This window comes from Mustela lutreola, chromosome 6 (genome assembly GCF_030435805.1).
Source record: "Mustela lutreola isolate mMusLut2 chromosome 6, mMusLut2.pri, whole genome shotgun sequence".
In the NCBI taxonomy this organism is placed as follows: Eukaryota; Metazoa; Chordata; class Mammalia; order Carnivora; family Mustelidae; genus Mustela; species Mustela lutreola.
The window spans coordinates 155,650,264-155,656,684 of record NC_081295.1 but is presented as its reverse complement, the minus strand read 5'-3'; the positions used below and the strand labels follow the sequence as shown (position 1 = coordinate 155,656,684).

The 6,421-nt window shown below is 42.2% G+C and overlaps 1 protein-coding gene across 1 annotated transcript in view; it reads left to right on the top strand.

Moving 5' to 3' along the window:
• Window positions 1-6,421, top strand: part of SLC17A1 (solute carrier family 17 member 1) — a 77,264-nt gene that overhangs the window by 66,614 nt on the left and 4,229 nt on the right. The gene's annotated exons all lie outside the window — the stretch shown is intronic.

Here is a 6,421-nt window from a genome sequence, read left to right as displayed (position 1 = left end):
CTTTAGCCTTTATGTTACCCAATGAAAAGATATTTTTTGGTGAATGGTTTAATTTTTAACTTCTATTAGTTGACAAGTAAACCAAACTCATTAGATCTTCCTCAGACTTAAAGGCCAGCTGAGGTCACTTCTGTCTTCCCTAATCTTTCAGCCAGAATCAACGTCCCTCCTTGTAGGATCCCGACACCCCATACCCTGTGTTTGCAGTGCTGCTCATTGTGTTCCTCATTAGGATGGGGTATGCCCTGTCCCTTTTGAGTCCTGTCTCACCAGAAATGTTTAGTAGAAATGGGCTCTCCACAAAGCAGAGACTTAATATCCATTTGGGTTGGTTGACTCAAGTGACTTTTGTGGTTTACTGATGATAGCTGTTGGCATGAAGATCACTGAGCTCTCTGGAACATTCATAGCCTATGATTCTGCTCCCTTTCCAGGCAGAACATTTCAAAAGACTCACACATACTCCCTGCCCCACTCGAGACAAGAAAGCTTTTAGCGAAGCCTTCACTGACTTCCATTCTGGTAAATCCAGTGGCCAGTCCCGAGACTTTATCTTTTAAGCTCAACAGCTTTCATTACTCATTTCTCCCCTGGACTGTTTCACTTGATTATCATCCATGATTTGGACCTGATTCTCCCTTATTGTGTCTTACTTCTGAATCCTTTTAGCGAGTTCTTATGTTTTCTGGAACCTCTGATATTGGTGTCCCCAGGACTGTGGTCTTGAGTTTCTTCCCTATTCAAACTCACTCCCAAGGTGAGCCCACACCGTCTCCTTTCACTAACTGCCCTTCCTCACACCCCTTCCCGAGCCAGGACTTCAGCCCTTTGGCCACCATCATCTCTCCTGGTGTATCCAGTGGGTATCTCGGTCTTCACATGACCACAAGGAGAATGCCTCAACCCCTTCCATCTTCATCCCTGGAGCAAGATTGCATCTTGCCCCAAACCTTGGAGTCCTCCTCAGTCTGCTCTTTCCCTCGGCGAGTGTTCCCTCCACTAGCATGTCCTGTCAGCTCTGTCTACAGACCTTTCCCTAAATGCCATTGCTTTTCATTTCTTCCACTCCTAACACAATTGCCTGTCACTGGGGTAAATAAAACATACTCTTACCTGGCCCCACTCTTTCTCCTCTCTTTTTCAGTTCGTCTCCACACAGCAGGCAGAATATTGAAAATGTAAATACCTATATTGTAACTTACATAAATCTGTAAATATGTAAATGCACCATTTACTGGTTTAACGTCTTCCAAAGCCTTCTCAGTAGAATCAGGACAAAATGGACCAAGTTAATGCACAGCACAGGACAGGAAGTTGCTTCTCTTGTTCCCAAAAGCCATGAATGAATTTGTCTTCTGTTCAACACACACCCAGTGTGTGAGGCTAGAACACAGAAAGGCAGCTGCAAACAGAGGGAACACACGTTGGTCGTTGCTAGTTCAAAGAAATCTGAAATCATGTAGGTAGCTATTTCAAGAACTGGTGTATGGTTCCTGATGGGGCTTCTGCAGGTGATGTGGAGGACAGCAGTGCCCCCAGAATATCTTTCCTCAGGGCTTATAGCTCTACTCTGTGGGCAGTGTCTAATCTGGCACAAAACTCACATTTTTTTACTGAGTTTTATTTTCAGTGACTCTTTTTTGTTTTGTTTTGTTTTATTTGCTCCTTCTGCCTTTTCCCCATATCTGCCAGGTCCTTACTGTGCTTTCTTATGCGCTGTTTTCTTCATTTGTCAAACTTCTTACGCTGTCCTCTTATCCAAAGTTCTGGGGAAGGATGTTCTATCTTGTTTGTGTTCACCTGGCCCTTGCTCATGCTGGAGTGTTTCTGGATGTATTGTGTAATTCCAGATTGTGGCCTCACAGTTAATAAACTTTACTCAAGGAAATCTTGTCGGGGGGTTGAGGGATTATTCTTCCGGAGAGATTTTTGTGTTTGCTTCTAAGTACTACCAACCTGAGACCACTTTTATGGACTTACGTAAATAGCATATATGTGAATCTAAAACTAAAGCCTGGGGACACCTGGGTGGCTCAGTTGGTTGAGCAGCTGCCTTCGGCTCAGGTCATGATCCCAGCATCCTGGGATTGAGTCCCACATCGGGCTCCTTGCTCTGCAGGGAGCCTGCTTCTCCCTCTGACTCTGCCTTCCACTCTGTCTGCTTGTGCTCGCTCTCGCTCTCTCTTTGACAAATAAATAAATAAAATCTTTAAAAAATATAAATAAATAAATAAATAAATAAATAAAATAAAACTAAAGCCTGTAGAACTCTGTAGTTATTCATTAGGAGGGTTTCTTGTTTGTTCTATTGTTTTGTCTGGTTTGTTTTGTTTTGTTTTTACCATCTAGAGTATAGGCCAAGAGAGAAAAGCTTTTTGTCTCTCTGAGCAGGTGAACAGATGTATTTTTTTTAGTTTGCGCATCAGAGTAGCTGTGGCTTGGTGTGACCAGCAATAAGAAGAGGACATTTTGTTGTAGGCATCTTAATTTTTATGTCAATAAACAATAAATTGAGAGTTATGAGCTCTCAATTCTCAACTGAGTTAGTAAATACAATTGGAAAGACACAACACTGTGGCTCTCTTACTGCATTATAGCTTTTGAATTTGGCTTGTAATTACTCCGTAATGCTGGTGATGTGGGACGGCCAGGGGAACGGAGTATGGAGTATGGTTTCCTCTAGGGTAAGGGTAGAATGTTGCTTCTATTTCTGTAGAGTGGATTTGTAAGTAAACTAGTTGAATTCATGTTCAGTTCTGAGCAGCTTTATAAAAGTAACAGGACGATAACCGAGACGCCTTTGTCATCAATACGTGGGGTTGAACTGTGGTCTCAGCTCCTTGGGTCATTCTGAGCTGCAGTGGAGGGAACTCGAAGGAGGGACCCCTGGAGATGATGGCAGGAGTGCTCTGAGCTTTCCCCGCACTTGTCCTCAGAGGGGCCCACCTACCTGGTGTTAGTAATGGAGACAATTCCCATTGGCCTGCTCTGGGCAGTGGACTTGGCCCTTGTTAAATGTTAGGGTTTTGTCAGCTGATACCAAAGCCTCATCAGATGGGGGTACTGGAGAGACACCCTAGAGGAGAAGCATTTGCTTGCTGGATGTGGCTGTGCACTCCCCCCTTCCAATCACCACTCCCTCCCAACCATACTCCAGGGCTACCCTGAGCTTCTCCAGAGAGATGTGGAGCAGCACATCTCATGAACGTGGCTCTCTCAGGCCATCAGCAGAACTTTCCAGGTGGGGAGCTTTCCCTCATACCCTGGGGGCAGAGGGTGGAGGGCATTTTCCCTCTTACCCCAGGGCCTGCGTTTTCAGCCATTCTGGCAAGTGCCAAGTTCTTGAAGCTTCTCTGCAACCCAGTGAGCTCCACAGGCACCCTCTCTAGTAAGGTCCGGATCCCCGTGCTTGGTCTTTTCTCCAGCCCCAGGGGTGGCAGTGGGCCCTTCCCTTGTTAGGGTCTGGAGTCGACCACCCCTCAATTAGACAGAGAACACTCTCGATAATGCAAGTCACACAGCGAGGTTTATTTCCAGCTAGCTGGGGTCCAAGTATCCGCCCAGCGCAGCGGGTTTCAACAAGGACCCCGAGCATTCAAAGCCAAGGGTTTATATAGCATTTTCAAGGCACTTTTTCATAGCTACATACATCTCTTGCACCCCACTTTGACAGTTTAACTTTGTTTAACCTTTTGCCACCCCAGCGTCACCCTAGCGGTTAAGTGAGATTTAGGTTTAGAAGAATTTTCACCTTAATTACATTTCCTTCTGCCTCAGCCTCCTACAGTTTTGTGGTGGGGAGGGCGACCTTTGGCCTCGAGGCACTGAGCCATTTGTCTCTGGAAATTGGGCCATTGAAGAGATGGCCTTTTTGTTGTAAATCACCAGGATATTTGCAAACCAAGGGAGACTCCTGTCTTGCAGGATTGCGATCTCTGCAAGTTAACTATTTGTTTTTCTTTAACATTTGGTCCCTGTAGCGCCTTCACTTAACCGCCCTGGTAGTATATGATTAAGTTGTTTTCTTAGGGTTTAGCTACTTTCTCTTGTCTCAAGTCACGTACGCCCTATGGGCTGGTTAGGGATGCTCAGTAAAATGGCTTCCCTGCCTTCAAAATGGCTATTCTTATACTAACCCACTCTTACACCCTATGTACTTCCTCTGATACTTTGAGCTCTTACTTCTCACTAGCCACCCCCTCCTTTCTCCCGGGCGTTGAGAGAGTAATTCTTCATGTGAAACTTTCCTCATTCAGTTCACTGTGTGGTTTCTCTCTCTTGACTGGAGGGACTGATACAACCGTTGACTTGTACTTTTGCCTATTACCGGATATTGAACCTTTTGGATCAGAGGTTTGATGGGGTTTGGGAATATAGGTGAGGTTCAGTGGGGTGAAGTCCAGAGGCAACGGCCAAGAAAGAATTCTTGAGCTGTCTTTGTTGCAAAAAAAACCCCAGCCAGAAACAGCTGCTTCCCCAGGGTTGTGAGGGGTGGCTGATGATATACTATGGGATTGGGGGAGGCAAGGAAAAGAGAGGTTTTCTTTTTTTTTTTTAATTTATTTTTTATTTTCAGCATAACAGTATTCATTGTTTTTGCACCACACCCAGTGCTCCTTGCAATCCGTGCCCTCTCTAATACCCACCACCTGGTACCCCGACCTCCCACCCCCCCCCTTCAAAACCCTCAGATTGTTTTTCAGAGTCCATAGTCTCTCATGGTTCATCAAAAGGACTTCTGTATGCTAAAGAGGACCTACAAGATACTGGAGGCTTTGCCATTGTCAAGTTAAGGTTCTTTTTCCCCCTCTAGCAAGGTATTACCACTAAGATAGTTGGGAGATTCCTGAAAGACCGTCACATATGTCCCACGGTGGGGGGGAGGGGCAGTTGCAGGGGGTCAGCTTCTGCTTTGTCCTCAGCTTGCCTTCTGTTCTCTCCTCAGGTTGGCCTTACATGCTCATTATTTAATGTTCTCCCAGAGTTGGCATCAAATCTTTAATGAGGGAAATATATTGATCAATACTGATCAGTTTTAAGCATGTTCTTCATTAGGTTTGACCCTATTATTTGTTTTCTACATAAATACAAATGAAATATATTTTTGTGTAATTTAGTTGTTATTCCATTTTCTCTTCATATCTTCCAGAACTTTTCTGCCTCTTTGCGGGGGGAAACCCCTCAGCCAACATACACACATGTATGTGTGAGAGAGAATACATGTGCTTAATTAAAGGAGCAAATGACTTTCATAAATGTGATCATTCTTAACTATCAAATTATGTCATTTCTTCTAATCCTAGGTTAATCCTCTTTTTTGTTTTTAAAGATTTTATTATTTATTTGAACGAAAGTGAGAGAGATTACAGAAGGAGAAGGAGAAGCAGGCTCCCACTATACAGGGAGCCCAATACAGGGCTCCATCCGGGGACCCCAGGATAAACAGGACCTGAGTTGAAGGCAGATGCTTAACCGACTGAACCACACAGGTGTCCCTTAGGTTAAACCTCTTAAAGAGCTGTAGACCTTTCTTCCCATTACTACACATTTTTGTTATGTATGCTCCAAATCTCTGTAACTTTTGGATGTGTGTGATAATTTATTGGGTATATGGATTACATTGTTCTATCTCATAGCCTCATGGTTAAAAAAAAAAAGTTCTTCGTGTTTGGTTGGGTTTTTTTTCTCACAGAAATGTCTTTGGCCACTTTGCTAAAATGGTCATTTCTGTTTTTTATGTCATTTTTTTTTTTTTAGGTGTTTGTATGCCAAGCAATAAATAAACTACTTAGAAAATTCCTTGACTAAATAAATCACAAAATGCGATTTATTTATTTATTTATATTATTTATTTGTTTGTTTGTTTCTAAATAAATCACAAAATGTTATCGATAGTGATATGATATAAAGAGTTCATTTTGCATCTCATCTCTTCTGAAAACAGTGTGATTTTTTGTCATCAAACACGATCTTGGACTTAAGGTTAAGATATCTTTTGCCCATATGTTATGAATACTATTAGTCTTGTTTCACTAAGTGCTTTTTTCTGTAACATAAGTAATAAGTAGGCACATATGACCTTTCAGCAAATTTTAAATTTAACACTTTCTGGGTCTTGGTTTTTCGGTTTTTGTTTTTTTAGCGCAAATGTCATCACATTTGATTTGGAAGCAAAAATCTATGTTAAAATTTATATTATTTTAATTTATGCTTTTAAAATTTAACAATAAATAGTATAATAAAAAAGGAACAACAGGATTGGGAAGGGGATATTTGATCATGACATTTTTGAGTTAGATGTAATTTTTGTGGTCTACTATTTGGAATTTCTATGTAAATTTAGTACATTATACATATATATCCAATTTGCTTTCTGGAAAAAATAGACTAGTTACCATCAAGTCAATATTAAAGTGCTTCA